This window comes from Scyliorhinus torazame, chromosome 9 (assembly GCF_047496885.1).
Source record: "Scyliorhinus torazame isolate Kashiwa2021f chromosome 9, sScyTor2.1, whole genome shotgun sequence".
Taxonomy (NCBI): domain Eukaryota; kingdom Metazoa; phylum Chordata; class Chondrichthyes; order Carcharhiniformes; family Scyliorhinidae; genus Scyliorhinus; species Scyliorhinus torazame.
Window position 1 is genome coordinate 109,725,582 of NC_092715.1, and position 17,039 is coordinate 109,742,620.

General features: G+C 49.2%; 1 protein-coding gene across 1 annotated transcript in view; it reads left to right on the forward strand.

The window, feature by feature from the left end:
* The window catches only part of macir (macrophage immunometabolism regulator), a 55,494-nt gene extending 39,717 nt beyond the window's left edge, over positions 1-15,777 (forward strand). The window contains exon 3 of the transcript XR_011949085.1: positions 14,228-15,777. The gene's annotated coding sequence lies outside the window, so the exon portion shown is untranslated. The remainder of the gene's footprint in view (positions 1-14,227) is intronic.
* Positions 15,778-17,039: the final 1,262 nt, after the last annotated feature.

A 17,039-nucleotide genomic window follows, 5' to 3' on the forward strand; every position in this document is an offset into this window, starting at 1 on the left:
AAGTACTGTACACACCCCTGTCAGCATCAACGGGGCCGAGGTGGAGATGGTTAGCAGTTTCAAATTCCTAGGGGTGCACATCTCCAAAAATCTGTCCTGGTCCACCCACGTCGACGCTACCACCAAGAAAGCACAACAGCGCCTATACTTCCCCAGGAAACTAAGGAAATTCGGCATGTCCACATTGACTCTTACCAACTTTTAGAGATGCACCATAGAAAGCATCCTATCGGGCTGCATCACAGCCTGGTATGGCAACTGCTCGGCCCAGGACCGCAAGAACCTTCAGAGAGTAGTGAACACCGCCCAGTCCATTACACGAACCTGCCTCCCATCCATTGACTCCATCTACACCTCCCGCTGCCTGGGGAAAGCGGGCAGTATGATCAAAGATCCCTCCCACCCGGCTTACTCACTCTTCCAACTTCTTCCGTCGGGCAGGAGATACAGAAGTCTGAGAACACGCACGAACAGACTCAAAAACAGCTTCTTCCCCACTGTCACCAGACTCCTAAATGACCCTCTTATGGACTGACTTAATTAACACTACACCCTGTATGCTTCATCCGATGCCAGTGCTTATGTAGTTACATTGTATATGTTGTGTTGCCCTATTATGTATTTTCTTTTATTCCCTTTTCTTCTCATGTACTTAATGATCTGTTGAGCTGCTCACAGAAAAATACTTTTCACTGTACCTCGTGACAATAAACAAATCCAATCCAATCCAATCCATCCATTTCCCATTGCACCTGAGTGATTTCAAATAATCAACTGAGAAACTCATCACAATGTTTATAAACATCTAGCTACGAGTGATAGCTCTTGGACCACTTCAAAAGAGTTGTGTTTTCTGCAGAGAAAAATAGGATGAGGCTCTCTCATCAGGGAGTCTCAGGTGGGGGTTCTGTAATGGGGGTCTATGTTTTTGGGGGGAGGGGGGGTGGGGGACAGCTTGGTTGGGTGACCTGTGCGACTTCTTGCGGTTGGAGAAGATAAAATATGAGTTAAGGGGCTCTGCAGAGGGGTTTGAGAAAAGGTTTCCCGGGGTGTTTATGTGTTGTAACCTGTTTTGATACATGTTTGTAATAAAATATATATATATTTTTTAAAAAGGAAGCTTTCAGAATGCCAGCCATTCCACGCATGCGTTCCCCTCAGCAATGCGCAGGCTCCAGAGCACAGCGGAGCAGATTTTTAAAAAATCGCTGAGTGTCTTCCTGCCTGAAGCGGCGACAGAGAGCAGCTCACGCGCCCTGAACACTGACATCACATGTTCTGGGAGCGCGAGAGCGCTTACTCCATTTTGCAGCTGCCAGCAGTGCTGGTGTGAACTCCAGGGCCTCTGATGAACAACCCATGAAGGAGAAGTTGAAAACAGGAACAATGCAGCATAAAGATGATTACTTGAGGTATGTTTTTATTAATTGTGCCACTGCAAACCAGGGTCAAAATTCCTGTGTATTATATGCAGGGAAGCACTGGCAAATGAAAGTTTAAAATCCTCAAAACTTCAGACATTATAAGACTAAGCATGATGAGTTCAAGGACAAACCATTTTTTTTTTTTCAATGGATGCAGTGAGATCTTAAATCATCAGCTGAAGCAATTATCAGAAAAGAAACATTGAAAAACAAAGCAAGTGAGATCATGAGGACCAAGCAGGATCACCTGTCACATTAAAGCTAAGTGAAAATGGTGGGTTGCGAAGATCAGCCAGTGTGGGTCGTGAACGTTGGCCGGCGTGGGTCCCGAAGGATGGCAGGTTGGTAAAAATGGCTCCCGAGCTAAAAAGTTCGAAAGAAACTGCTGTAAGTCATATAATTATTGTTAAAATGTTTTGTGTATATTGCCATTTTATTGTGTTGTGTGTCTGTGTCAAAACTATATTAGATTGTCATTAAAGTGGATTTCTTAACTATTTTGTTAAACCTTTTATATATTAATATATTTTAGGGGTAGCACAATGGTTAGCACAGTTGCTTCACAGCTCCAGGGTCCCAGGTTCGATTCCCGGCTTGCATCACTGTCTGCGCGGAGTCTGCACGTTCTCTCCGTGTCTGCATGGGTTTCCTTCAGGTGCTCCGGTTTCCTCCCACAGTCCAAAGATATGCAGCTTGGGTGGATTGGCCATGATAAATTGCCCTTTGTGTCCAAAAAAAAGGCTATTGGGTTACAAGCATAGGGTGGAGGCATGGGCTTAAGTGGGGGTGCTCTTTCCAAGGGCCAGTACAGACTCGATGGGCCGAATGGCCCCCTGCACTGTAAATTTTATGATTCTATAAGAAATTGGTGGAATCTGCCAATACTGATTGGTGGATATCAATTCAAAACAAATGACAAGACCAACCCCCTGGGCTCCCAAACTTATCCAGTACCACCAACAGTTCAGTGTCCTCTCCTGCTCAGTTCTTTAATTTTCAAGAATCATTTACTTTTCAATCTATTGACTGATCTTCAGTCTCCTATTTTAATTGGAAATCATTGCACAGCATTACGAGATAAGAACAACCCTATTGGAAGCAATTCCTTTCATGCTAACCCCACCAGAAACCACTGCTGTTTTATGTATGAAAATCTGTCTAACTGTAAATCTCAGCCAATATGATGACCCCATTTTTCCAATCCCCCAAATCATGTTTTTTCTTTTAATGCCTGTTCAACTTATTTTACTGATTTATTTGCCTGGGTCCCCGAGTGTCTTTGGGACTCTACTGTCCACATCTATTTCTCATACAGTACCTCCATTATTCTTTAATGCCTCAGGATTCCATTGTATGTTTCTGCCAGAATGACGTCCATGATAAACTGACCTTTTGCTTCATTTAATTCCACCGAAACGTGTCCAACCTGAGGTGCATGTTTATCAGACCCTTGCTCCGAACAGCCTGGTTATAATGTGTTTCAATTTTTTTTTTCTTATTTCATCAGTGACATGATTCATCCATATGAAAGCACATATTCATTTAGAACTAACTTCAATTTAATTTTTGTAACCTGAATCTTGCTTTACGTTTAATAGAAACTGTCCATCAGAACACAAAAAAATGGACTTCCAGTGGCGACCATGGAGGAGTAGGTCGCACATTCGATAGCTCCTGCCTGGAACGGACTTTCGGACCTTTTTTCCCCCGACTTTTCTCGGACTTTAGGGGATAGATCGGTGCAGTGGTCAATATTAAAAAGGATTCCCGGACTTCCGGGTGCGGCGATGACCAGCTGAGTCGCACGTTTCGGCAGCTCCCTGTGAAACGGACTTTTGGGCTCTTGATAGGAGCCCCAACGGCAATTTTGACGGCTAAAAACACTGTGCGGTAAACCAGAAGGGAATCCCCCCTGGATACGGATGGAAAAAGGAGGCGAGAGTGGCCAGATAGCAGTGGATCCTTTAGAACAGCGGCAAGGAAGGCAAGCAAAAACCAAGATGGCGTCGGAAGGTGGCAGTTTAACATGGGGCCCTGAACAACAAGAGTTCTTGAAATGCTGTGTGGAAGAGATCAAAAAGGAAATGAAGAAAGAGCTGTTGGCCCCGATACTACAGGCGATCGAAGGGCTAAAGGAGGAACAAAAGACCCAGGAGCGGGAGCTTCGGGTCATGAAGGCAAAGGCAGCCGAGAATGAGGACGATATACAGGGCCTGGTGGTGAAGACGGAGACGCAGGAGGCACATCAGAAACGATGTGTGGAAAGGTTGGAGGCACTAGAAAACAACGCAAGGAGGAACAACCTGAGGATTCTTGGTCTTCCTGAAGGTGTGGAGGGAGCGGATGTCGGGGCATATGTGAGCACGATGCTGCACTCGTTAATGGGAGCGGAGGCCCCGGCGGGTCCGTTGGAGGTGGGGGGAGCACACCGAGTGATGGCGCGAGGACCGAGAGCAGGAGAAATTCCCAGAGCCATAGTGGTGAGATTCCTCCGTTTTAAGGATAGAGAAATGGTCCTTAGATGGGCGAAGAAAACTGAGCAGTAAATGGGAGAACGCGGTGATCCGCGTTTATCAAGACTGGAGTGCGGAGGTGGCGAGAAGGAGGGCGAGCTTTAATCGGGCCAAGGCGGTGCTTCATAAAAAGAAGATAAAATTTGGAATGCTGCAACCGGCAAGACTGTGGGTCACATATCGAGGTAGGCACCACTACTTTGAGACGGCGGATGAAGCGTGGACTTTTATTGTGGAAGAAAAACTGGAATGAGCGGGTTATTAAAAAGAACGTTCGAACAAAGTGGTGGGGCGAATGTGGGGGGCAAAGAGGGGTTTTATGTACTAATCCTGCGATGTGGTAACTTTTCTCTCTCCCACAGGTGGTGATGGGGGGAGGAGGGGAGGTGGAGGAGATGGGGCGTTGGCCATTGGGGGCGGGGCCAAGGGAGAAGCGCGGGCTTGGTTCCCGCGCTATGATAATCATGGCGGGAATAGAGAAGCAGGAAGGAGGGGGCGTCGCACGGTGCGAGCCGAGGTCACGGGGGGAAGCCGAGGTCAGCCAGAGTTTGCTGACTTCTGGGAGCAACATGGGGGGAGTAATTACGCTAGCGGGGGATCTAGCGGGGGGGGGTGGGAGGGGGGAATTACTGGGTTGCTGCTGCTGGGGAAAGGGGGGAGCTGGTATGGGAGAGGATGGGCGGGGGGGCACCGCCTGGGGCAGATACAGCTGCGTGGGAACCGGGTGAGGAGCTGGAAAAAGGTGATGGCTAATCGACAAGGGGGAGGGGTAGGAAGCCCCCCAACTCGGCTGATCACGTGGAACGTGAGAGGGCTGAACGGGCCGATAAAGAGGGCACGGGTACTCGCACACCTTAAGAAACTTAAGGCAGATGTGGTTATGTTACAGGAAACGCACCTGAAACTGATAGACCAGGTTAGGCTACGCAAAGGATGGGTGGGGCAGGTGTTCCATTCGGGGCTAGATGCAAAAAACAGGGGGGTGGCTATATTAGTGGGGAAGCGGGTAATGTTCGAGGCAAAGACTATAGTGGCGGATAACGGGGGCAGATACGTGATGGTGAGTGGCAAACTACAGGGGGAGACGGTGGTTTTGGTAAACGTATATGCCCCGAACTGGGATGATGCCAATTTTATGAGGCGGATGCTAGGACGCATTCCGGACCTAGAGATGGGAAAGCTGATAATGGGGGCAGATTTTAATACGGTGTTGGAACCAGGGCTGGATAGGTCGAAGTCCAGGACTGGAAGGAGGCCGGCAGCAGCCAAGGTACTTAAAGATTTTATGGAGCAGATGGGAGGTGTAGACCCGTGGAGATTTAGCAGACCTAGGAGTAAGGAGTTCTCGTTTTTCTCCTATGTCCATAAAGTCTACTCGCGAATAGACTTTTTTGTGCTGGGTAGGGCATTGATCCCGAAGGTGAGGGGAATGGAGTATACGGCTATAGCCATTTCGGATCACGCTCCACACTGGGTGGACTTGGAGATAGGGGAGGAAACAGGAGGGCGCCCACCCTGGAGAATGGACATGGGACTAATGGCAGATGAGGGGGTGTGTCGAAGGGTGAAGGGGTGCATTGAAAAGTACTTGGAACTCAATGATAATGGGGAGGTCCAGGTGGGAGTGGTCTGGGAGGCGTTGAAGGCGGTGGTTAGAGGGGAGCTGATATCAATAAGGGCACACAAAGGGAAGCAGGAGAGTAAGGAACGGGAGCAGTTGCTGCAAGAACTTTTGAGGGTGGACAGACAATATGCGGAAGCACCGGAGGAGGGACTGTACAGGGAAAGGCAAAGGCTACATGTAGAATTTGACTTGCTGACTACAGGCACTGCAGAGGCACAATGGAGGAAGGCACAGGGTGTACAGTACGAATATGGGGAGAAGGCGAGCATGTTGCTGGCACACCAATTGAGGAAAAGGGGAGCAGCGAGGGAAATAGGGGGAGTGAGGGATGAGGAAGGAGAGATGGAGCGGGGAGCGGAGAGAGTGAATGGAGTGTTCAAGACATTTTATAAAAAATTATATGAAGCTCAACCCCCGGATGGGAGGGAGAGAATGATGGGCTTCTTGGATCGGCTGGAATTTCCCAAGGTGGAAGAGCAGGAAAGGGTGGGACTGGGAGCACAGATCGAGGTAGAAGAAGTGGTGAAAGGAATTAGGAGCATGCAGGCGGGAAAGGCCCCGGGACCGGATGGATTCCCAGTCGAATTCTATAGAAAATATGTGGACTTGCTCGCCCCGGTACTGACGAGGACCTTTGATGAGGCAAAGGAAAGGGGACAACTGCCCCCGACTATGTCTGAAGCAACGATATCGCTTCTCTTAAAGAAGGAAAAGGACCCGCTACAATGCGGGTCCTATAGACCTATTTCCCTACTAAATGTAGATGCCAAGGTCCTGGCAAAGGTAATGGCAATGAGAATAGAGGAATGTGTCCCGGGGGTGGTCCACGAGGACCAAACTGGGTTTGTGAAGGGGAGACAGCTGAACACAAATATACGGAGGTTGTTAGGGGTAATGATGATGGCCCCACCAGAGGGGGAAACGGAGATAGTAGTGGCGATGGATGCCGAGAAAGCATTTGATAGAGTGGAGTGGGATTATTTGTGGGAGGTGTTGAGGAGATTTGGTTTTGGAGAGGGGTATGTTAGATGGGTGCAGCTGTTGTATAGGGCCCCAGTGGCGAGCGTGGTCACGAATGGACGGGGATCTGCATATTTTCGGCTCCATAGAGGGACAAGGCAGGGATGCCCTCTGTCCCCATTATTGTTTGCACTGGCGATTGAGCCCCGGGCGATAGCGTTGAGGGGTTCCAAGAAGTGGAGGGGAGTACTTAGGGGAGGAGAAGAGCACCGGGTATCTTTGTATGCGGACGATTTGCTACTATACGTGGCGGACCCGGCGGAGGGGATGCCAGAAATAATGCGGATACTTGGGGAGTTTGGGGATTTTTCAGGGTATAAATTGAACATGGGGAAAAGTGAGTTGTTTGTGGTGCATCCAGGGGAGCAGAGTAGAGAAATAGAGGACCTACCGTTGAGGAAGGTAACAAGGGACTTTCGTTACCTGGGGATCCAGATAGCTAAGAATTGGGGCACATTGCATAGGTTAAATTTAACGCGGTTGGTGGAACAGATGGAGGAGGATTTCAAGAGATGGGATATGGTATCCCTGTCAATGGCAGGGAGGGTGCAGGCGGTTAAGATGGTGGTCCTCCCGAGATTTTTCTTTGTGTTTCAGTGCCTCCCGGTGGTGATCACGAAGGCTTTTTTTAAAAGGATTGAAAAGAGCATCATGGGTTTTGTGTGGGCCGGGAAGACCCCGAGAGTGAGGAAGGGATTCTTACAGCGTAGCAGGGATAGGGGGGGGCTGGCACTACCGAGCCTAAGTGAGTATTATTGGGCCGCTAATATTTCAATGGTGAGTAAGTGGATGGGAGAGGAGGAGGGAGCGGCGTGGAAGAGATTAGAGAGGGCGTCCTGTAGGGGGACTAGCCTACAGGCTATGGTGACAGCCCCATTGCCGTTCTCACCGAGGAACTACACCACAAGCCCGGTGGTGGTGGCTACACTGAAGATTTGGGGACAGTGGAGACGGCATAGGGGAAAGACTGGAGCCTTGGGGGGGGTCCCCGATAAGAAACAACCATAGGTTTGCCCCGTGGGGAATGGATGGGGGATATGGAATGTGGCAAAGAGCAGGAATAACGCAACTGAAAGATCTGTTTGTGGATGGGAAGTTCGCGAGTCTGGGAGCGCTGACCGAGAAATATGGGTTGCCCCAAGGGAATGCATTCAGGTATATGCAACTGAGGGCTTTTGCGAGGCAACAGGTGAGGGAATTCCCGCAGCTCCCGACACAAGAGGTGCAGGACAGAGTGATCTCAAAGACATGGGTGGGGGATGGTAAGGTGTCAGATATATATAGGGAAATGAGGGACGAAGGGGAGACTATGGTAGATGAACTAAAAGGGAAATGGGAAGAAGAGCTGGGGGAGGAGATCGAGGAGGGGCTGTGGGCAGATGCCCTAAGCAGGGTAAACTCGTCGTCCTCGTGTGCCAGGCTAAGCCTGATTCAGTTTAAGGTATTACACAGGGCACATATGACTGGAGCACGGCTCAGTAAATTTTTTGGGGTGGAGGATAGGTGTACGAGGTGCTCGAGAAGCCCAGCGAATCATACTCATATGTTTTGGTCATGCCCGGCACTACAGGGGTTTTGGATGGGGGTGACAAAGGTGCTTTCAAAAGTAGTAGGAGTCCGGGTCGAACCAAGCTGGGGGTTGGCTATATTTGGGGTTGCACAAGAGCCGGGAGTGCAGGAGGCGAGAGAGGCCGATGTTTTGGCCTTTGCGTCCCTAGTAGCCCGGCGCAGGATATTGTTAATGTGGAAAGAAGCCAAGCCCCCGGGGGTGGAGACCTGGATAAATGACATGGCGGGGTTTATAAAGCTAGAGCGGATTAAGTTCGTCCTAAGGGGGTCGGCTCAAGGGTTCACCAGGCGGTGGCAACCGTTCATCGAATACCTCGCAGAAAGATAGACGGAATGGGAAAAAGAAGGCAGCAGCAGCAGCCCAGGATCGGCGGGGGGGGGAGGAGGAACCAGAAGGACTCTCAGGGTTGTTAACATATACTGTATAGTATGTATAGGTCGTTGCTACAGATAAGTATATATTGGACTGTTAAATTATATTTTTGGAGAGTGTTACTTGTGACAAGGCAGTTGCCAATTAGGGCTAGTTTTCATTTTTGTTATTTATTATTTGTGTCATTGTTATTTGTGTTGTTATAATATTGTGTAAAGGATGCACACTGTACTGTGTTGGTTGACCAAAAATTTTCAATAAAATATTTAATAAAAAAAAAGGATTCCCTCTTCGATGTATGGCTAATTAGACTAGAAGTGGCTGTGTGAAAAGACTCAGCCCGGATAGAGTGAAGCAGTTGGAGCTGGTACGGCGGCGCAGCATGGCGGAGGGTCAGGACCAGGGAGCGGCGGCTCAGTCGTCTAAGGAGCCAGCAGATGAAGTTCTTTAAGGACTGTTTCGCTGAGCTGAAAAAGGAAACGTTAGACCCGATCAAGGCTGCGGTCGATCAAATGGTATTGAATCAGGTGGCCCAAAGGAAAGAGATACAAGAAATTGAGCTGAAGTTGTCTAGCCAGGAGGACTATCTAACCGTGCTGGAGCACAAGGTGGAGGTGTTAGATGAGCGCCACAAGAGAATGCAGGAGAAGCTGGAGGACCTGGAGATCAGGTCCAGGAGGCAGAACTTCAGGATTGTTGGCCTCCCTGAAGGAATTGAGGGGTCAAACGCGGGAGCATATGTGGCGGGCATGTTGGAGACGCTGATGGGGCCCCGGGGAGTTTTCTCGTTCACTGGAAGTGGGTGGAGTGCATAGAGCCTTTGCAAGGAAGCCGAAGGCGAATGACCTGCCGAGGGCCATGGTGGTGCGTTCTTCGGACAAAGAACTTGTTTTGTGGTGGGCCAAGAAAGAGCGGAGCAGCAGATGGGAGAACAGCGAGGTGCGCATCTATCAGGACCTGGGAGCGGAGCTGGCCAAGAGACGTGCTGAGTTCAATCGGGTAAAGGCGATCCTTTTCAAGAAGCGGGTGAAATTCGGGTTGCTGTATCCAGCGCAGTTATGGGTTACGCATGAAAAACGGCATCTTTACTTTGAGACACCGGACGATGTATGGACATTTATCAAAGAAAAGAAGTTAGAAGCGTCTTAAAGGACACTTAAGTCTCGAAGAAGTTATGTGACGGTAGTTCGTAATCTTTGTAATTTTCGTATCAGTTCAAATAAGATTGTATGTAGCTTTGGGTTAAGTGTTGGGCTGGGGTGGTGGTTTGTGGGTGCTTTGTTTTGCAGGGATTTGATGCGGCGGGGGGAGGGGGCCCTGAAGTTGGTGCTATTCTGTGGGAGGTTGGGTCCTGTTTCAAGCGATTGTTTCTTCATTGGTTTATGCTAATTAATTTTTACTTGAGGTTGTTTACTTACTGGGGAATGCAATGTTATTAAATGGTTTATTCATGTTGGGAGAGGGGTTCGAACAATAGGGAGTCAGACTGTTTGGCATCGGGGTGGGGGTTGTCGGGGTCAGCATGGTTCAGCTGACTCTCGGAAGTGAGGTGGGGGTGAGCATGTGTTAAGTCGGTGCTTGACCGGGGGGATCAGGTTTTGGGTGCTGTGCTGTTGTGGGGAGGCTGCTTTGCTGACAGGGGAGGAACTATCATCGGGGAACAAATGGGAGGTCGGGGGCAACTGCTGCTTGTTGGGGATGGGTGGTGGCAGGCGGGGGGCGTGGCAGGCGGGGGGGGGAGGTGGCAGGCAGCCCCCTGTCCTGGCTGATTACGTGGAATGTGAGAGGTTTGAATGGGCCAGTCAAAAGGGCTTGCGTTTTTGCGCATTTAAAAGGGCTGAAGGCAGACATAGAAATGCTTCAGGAGACACATCTAAATTTATTGACCAGACGAGATTGAGAAAGGGGTGGGTTGGATAGCTGTTCCACTCGGGGCTGGACTCAAAGACCAGTGGGGTAGCGATATTGATTAGCAAGTGGGTGGCGTTTGAGGCTGGAAGAATTGTGGCAGATAAGGGGGGTAGATATATAATGGTGAGTGGGAAGTTGGAGGGTGTACGGGTGGTGCTTGTGAACGTATATGCGGCGAACTGGGTCGATGTGGGATCTATGAGGCGGGTGTTAGGCAGGATCCCGGACTTGGAGTCTCACGGCCTAATCATGGGCGGAGACTTTAACGCGGTCATTGATCCCGATCTGGACCGGTCAAAATCCAGGACTGGAAGGAGGCCTGCCGCGGAAGGAATTGAGGGGTTTTATGGAGCAGATGGGGGGGTGTAGACCCGCGGAGATTCGAGCGGCCGAGGGCGAAGGAGTTTTTGTTTTTCTCTCATGTCCATAAAGTTTACTCCCGCATTGATTTTTTTTGTTCCCAGAGACTGGGAGAGTAAGGAATAGGGAGGGAAGAGAGACGCGGCCAGGGAGATTGGGAGAGTAAGGAATAGGGATGGTAACATGGTCTTTGGACCCGGGGGAATGAACAACGTTTTTAAAGAGTTTTATAGCAAATTATATGAGTCGGCTGGAGCAGAAGGGATGAGGCAGTTTCTAGATCAGCTGAGGTTTCCGAGGGTGGGGGAGGACCTCGTGGAGGGGCTGGGGGCCCCAATTGAGGCAGAGGAAATTGTTAAAGGACTGGAGGGCATGCAGTCGGGCAAGGCTCCGGGGCCGGTTACCCGGTAGAATTTTATAAGAAGTTCTCAGAGGTGTTGTGCCAGCTGCTGATGAGGACCTTTAACGAGGCCAGAGAGAGGGGGTCCCCCCCCCAACGATGTCGCAGGCCTCGATTTCACTCATTCTTAAACGAGAGAAGGACTCGAAGCAGTGTGGGTCATAAAGGCCGATATCGCTATTGAACGTAGATGCCAAGCTGCTGGCTAAGATTTTGGCCACCAGAATAGAAGACTGCATCCCGGGGGTGATAGGGGAGGACCAAACTGGATTTGTTAAGGGCAGGCAGCTCAATGCTAACGTCCGGAGGCTTTTAAATGTAATTATGATGCCCTCAGAAGGAGAGGAGGCGGAGGTGGTGGTGGCGATGGACGCGGAGAAGGCTTTTGACCGGGTGGAGTGGGAGTATCTATGGGAGACGCTGGGAAGGTTTGGGTTTGGTGAGGGCTTTATTGACCGAGTGCGATTGCTCTACCAAGCGCCGTTAGCCTGACCGGGATCCATAAAAAGAGTTTGACTAAGGTTCGTAAGCCGATGGCAATTGTGTCCTGTCTGGCACAATTGCGAGGCACAAAGGAGGTCGTGCGGACGCTCCGTAAGCAGCTAGAGGAGAAGGAGAAAAGTAGAGAGGGAGATTTAAGTGAAAGTGAGAGATTAAATGTACAGCTCCGGGAGCAGTTAGCAGCAAAGGACAAGGAAATGGATGATGTCAAGTGGGCACATCAATCCTGTCTCACCCACCTTAGCAGCTTCCAAATATAATACGATAAGGCCTACCAGGACACACAACGTGCTGTACTGGTAAGAGAAGAGACAGAGAATCAGGTACTGCAGTCCTCCGAACACTCCACAGTTCCACCGTGGAACAGAGGCAAATGCAGGCAGAAAATTGCAAGGTTGCAATCCCTGCTATCAGTTCAAAATGGGTTTAGAGACACCTTTGGCCCACAGCTAGACCAGGAAGACGGCCCCGATTGTCAGGAACTCAGTGAAACGGCCCAACGGTACGTAAGCGAGACCGAGAATGAAAATAGAGCCCCCCAGGCCCCGAAAAGAAAAGCAGCCGCACCACCGACTGCACAGGCAGCACCCAACCCAATGACCCCATTACCACGCAGCGCAGGGTTACCACGGAAGACCAACCTGATTTTGTGTACACCACCCCATTATCGATCACCCAGTTACACGATGCCCGCGAAAAGATAGATACTTTCCACCCCACATCGGACCCACATCACTTTTTCGAGTTAGTGAAACAACAAACCCTCATGTATGGTTTAGACGAGCCGGAACAGGTTAAGCTCATAGTTATGTGCTTAGACCCCTCAGTTAGTTCAGCCCTTCCCGACCCACAAAATGTAGGAGGAGGTAGCCTCCAAGAAATGAAAACGGCCATTCTAGACGCCAAAGGATATAACAGAGGAGTTTAGAGGGACTCAACCGGTGCAGGCAGAAAAAGGGATAGCATCCAACAGCGTTTGCTGGATGCCTTTGGATCCATTTTACTGCTGTATCTGGTGAGTTAGCCCGTGTCCATTTATTAGCAGACAATACGGCCAAATGGACCCGTACGTTGGTATCCCATGCCACGGAGGCAGGACAGAAGGCATGTGCCAGTTACGACCCCTCAGACCTAGCACACAATGAAGTGTGGGTTCTGAAACGATTGTCCAGAGCTTGGGAACAGTCTGTACAGAAAAAGACAGAGCATGAGCGAGAAGACGCCACAATGAATCCAGTAAGGGCACACCAAGACCCCTCATGGGTAAATGAAGGCAGAGGTACAGCGCAGCACCCCAAGACACAGGAATGCTATAATTGCGGACAGAAAGGACATTACGCACTAGAATGTCAAGCCCCCCGAAACAGCAATGGAATCAGCCCACAAATGCCCCCCCCCCCCGAACCAGCAATGATACCAACAGCCCAACCCCCCACCCAGGGAACCATACCCAAGGGAGCAATACACCAGAGAGCCTGCTCCACCTTATGTGCCCCAGGGGTCGTGTTACAAATGTGGGCAGTCAGGACACTTCGCCCGAGATTGCAGGAGACCCTCACCACCAGCTCGACAAGCCCCCAGATATGAAAGAGAACACCCCCACAGCAGCTATAAGGTCCCAGCTGCCCCATGCAAATTGTGAGCGCTGACCCGGACTTCTCATGGCAGGGACACCTCAGCAATGCCACTTCATTTTTGTTTCTCTCCTCCTTCCTCTCTTCTTCGGTCACACTACACTGACTCCATATGCTAGTTACACCCCAGGCCAAATGTGATTTACGGTGTCCTATACTCTGATGGAACCTGCCCGCTTTTATGTTTAGTTTGTGTGTAAATGCTGTTACTTTCACTCTCGTACGATTTTCTGTGTCGTCCTCATGGACGCTTTCTTGATGCAGTGATAACTACTCTTCTGACGCCACATGGCAGTTAAAGAAACAAGTTTGTTGGAGCCACATATTTACAAATTCTTACCGCTCTTGGAAGGTCACTCAGGCTGTGGAGTAATGGCACTTATCCCCGCCCTGCCTGGGGACCCACTATACATTTGGTCAGCCAAGCACGGGTAGTGGAGCAACGGCACTGATCACCGCCCTACCTGGGGATCCCACCCATTCTTGCCCTGCCGTGGGTCATACGCACCACCCCATTCAGATACTTGTTTTTGAAACTCTTTTGCTGTTCTTTTCTAGTCCTGTGGTTTAAAGAATGCATTTTGCCACAACTTTTGCCCTTTCCAGCAACCCTTCGGTTGCTATCTCCCACATACTATTTACATGACAGAAACACTTGGTTGGAAAAACAAGTTTGCAGAGGACGGCAAAATTGTCCGCCCACTCAGCCCATCGACCACAGGGTGCGAGAGTGCTCGCACTGTGACACAGAATTTTTTTGGATATCTTGTCTCCGCAAATGGTTGTTTAAAAAAAAAAATGAGGGAGTCGCATATGGTGACGATTATAATGGGAAACAGACAGACATACGAGATGTTAAGCAACACGATTATAACAGATACTATGCTTGTTCCCCAAGGAAGATACAAAGATACTCGACGGCGATGGAAAGCCCGAATAAGATGAAGACGACCCTGATTATCGGCATCATGATCGTCGCTGGAACAGTCCAGTTGCGCGCATTACCCACCTCTACCCCCTCACCACATAGGCCCCAAACAAGACTACCCAACATAACACCCCCAGCCCGGACACTACACCACACACACGCACACACACACACACACAGCCACCGTATACCCCCACATGGTGTGAGAACCTCGTTAAGTGGTATTCACTGTCCTACACAGTGGAAGCCTTACTAGTGATAACCATATTGTACAGCGTCATTCAGACCATCAGCTTGCGGAAATGGAGAAGGAGAGCCTCCCGCCCTCCAGTATACACATTTAGAGCCCCCTTCCTCGGACTCCAACAAACCCCACACTCTTTCTGAACCTTTCTCCTGAATACATTCCGCGGTTGTTGTTTTTGTTAATCAAGTTACTTCTCTGTATGTGAATGTTAGTGATAGGAAGAAATGTGATGCTGCTATCAGATTTGTTTTGTATTGTAAGATAAGTTCTTTGATTGCTAAATAACAGCATGAGTGTAGTCTAGTTAGAGATAGTTAGAGGTTCACCTTTTTACTGAATGTTAAATGGCCCCCTAGAAATTCTTAGACATGTGTTGTTTAGGGAAAATTAGGTAAATGTTTTTGGACCCATAGGACAGAGTAGAGTAGAATCTGTCCTTGGTTAAGGGTACCCAGCATTTCAGAGAACAAAGACGACCCAGTATTGTGATCCTTCAGGCTTCGCGTTGAGGATCAAGAGGCCGGAGTGTAGCCATCTGGGATGGCCACTTCCAACTAGGTACAGAGAAACTCACAAAGCCTGGCAGGTAAAATGGACAAGCCAAGAATCAGGCAGGCTCAGAGCCTGAAATGCATATTCGTAAGCAAGAAATCCAGATCGTATCGAACCTCCGTCCAATTAGCATTTTAATGGGGCCGATTAGCATTTTCTGGCCCATCTTCCCCAAAACAAAGGACTGGTACTGAAGCAACTGGGACAGTCCCAGACATTTCGCCGCCACTCCCTGTTCAAGGGAAACGCAAACAATGGGGTCAGTGACCGCTTGGACATGCCCAGCCCTCCAGATCCCCGCCCACTTATTGTCTAAGGAATCGAATGGAGTGATCAAGGATCACCCAATTAGGAAGGCCCAAATCGAAGGACTGACCAAAAGAGTGTGAACCCCCCCCCGAGTATAAGAAGAAGAGTTTGCCATATGTTTGCTCTCTCTTGGCCTTGGTACCCTGGTCACGGCCATCGCCAATTGCAGCAACACCAGAAGCGAGTCCAAGTTCAACGCCCACTACCAGATGGATGAGCCCAGCTGAGCAGCAGTTACCCCTTCGAACCCGAGAGATCCAGAATTGAAAAACGACCACTGTTTTCTGACCTAAGCCGGGTGCCCGAAGTGAAGTACAGGTTGGCTTAGCTGATAGGTGTAGTTAACTAGTAGTGTTTATGTTGCATGACTAATTGTGTGTAAATAAAGTACCCTTGACCTTGAACTAACAAACTGGTGTTTGGCTCTTTGATTGATAGCTGGTTGAAACTTGTGGCGGTATCATTCGATACCTGGCGACTCGAAGCATTAAGACATAGATAACATAGAAAGAAAGGCAAACTCACTGATTGCCATAATTGGAATAGAGCCACAGAAAAGACTGAGTGAAAGAAAAGGCAACACCAGGCACACATGACAGAGGCAAGGATGAGCAAGTTTTTCGGGGTAGAAGACAGATGTGCAAGGTGTGCGGGAAGCCCAGTAAACCATGTCCATATGTTTTGGGCATGCCGGAAGCTTGGAGGATTCTGACAGGGGTTTGCCAAGGCAATGTCCAAGGTGCTAGGTACGCGGCTGGTGCCGAGTCCAGAGGTGGCGATCTTTGGAGTGCCAGAAGATCCGGGAGTCCAGGGAGAGAAAGAGGCCGACGTTCTGGCCTTTGCCTCCCTGGTAGCCCGAAGACGGATCCTTTCAATGTGGAGGGACTCGAAGCCCCCGAGCGTGGAGATTTGGGTCAGTGACATGGCTGGGTTTCTCAAGCTGGAGAAAATAAAGTTTGCCTTGAGAGGGTCAATGCTGGGGTTCGCTCGTAGGTGGAAGCTGTTCGTCGGCTTTCTCGGGGAAAATTAAAATGGCAGCAGAAGCAGCACTCTGAAGGGGGGGGGGGTGCGGGTGGGTGGGTGCAATATGGTTAAGGGATGTACAGAAGGGGTTGGGTGGGAAATGCCTATTTTACCATGTTGTTTATGTTATTTTGTTATTATAAAAATTTTGCAAATACTTCAATAAAAATATATTTTTTAAAAAGAACACAAACAAAATGCACATTGAAAGTGATTAAACAAGGACCAAAGTCATCAAGAGACTGTGGAATCAGTAGTATTTAATAGATTTCTGTGTCCTTGTGATGGTGAATAATTATTGTTTGAGGATACTGGCATTGCATACATACTCTTTGCGATAATCATCTGCTGTCAGTGGACATAGTGTGAATATTCATTTATTTTTACAGATGCAGACTGACCTTCTGAATAAGTTCCAGCTTTTTCTTTAGTTCGCGATCAAATGCATCCTTGTCCTTCAGTTTAACAATCTCTGTTGTACCACATGTTGACAAGACCAAACATTGATGAATTCCTTCAAGTGGTATTTAATTTTAAAAGCCCGGCTTTGGACAATAGGAAATGGCCTTATCAATATGCTGTAAGTATTAATAATTTCTGTATTTTAAGCTAATGTTTTCCATTCTCTTAACACTGCCTGTACGAAAGGGC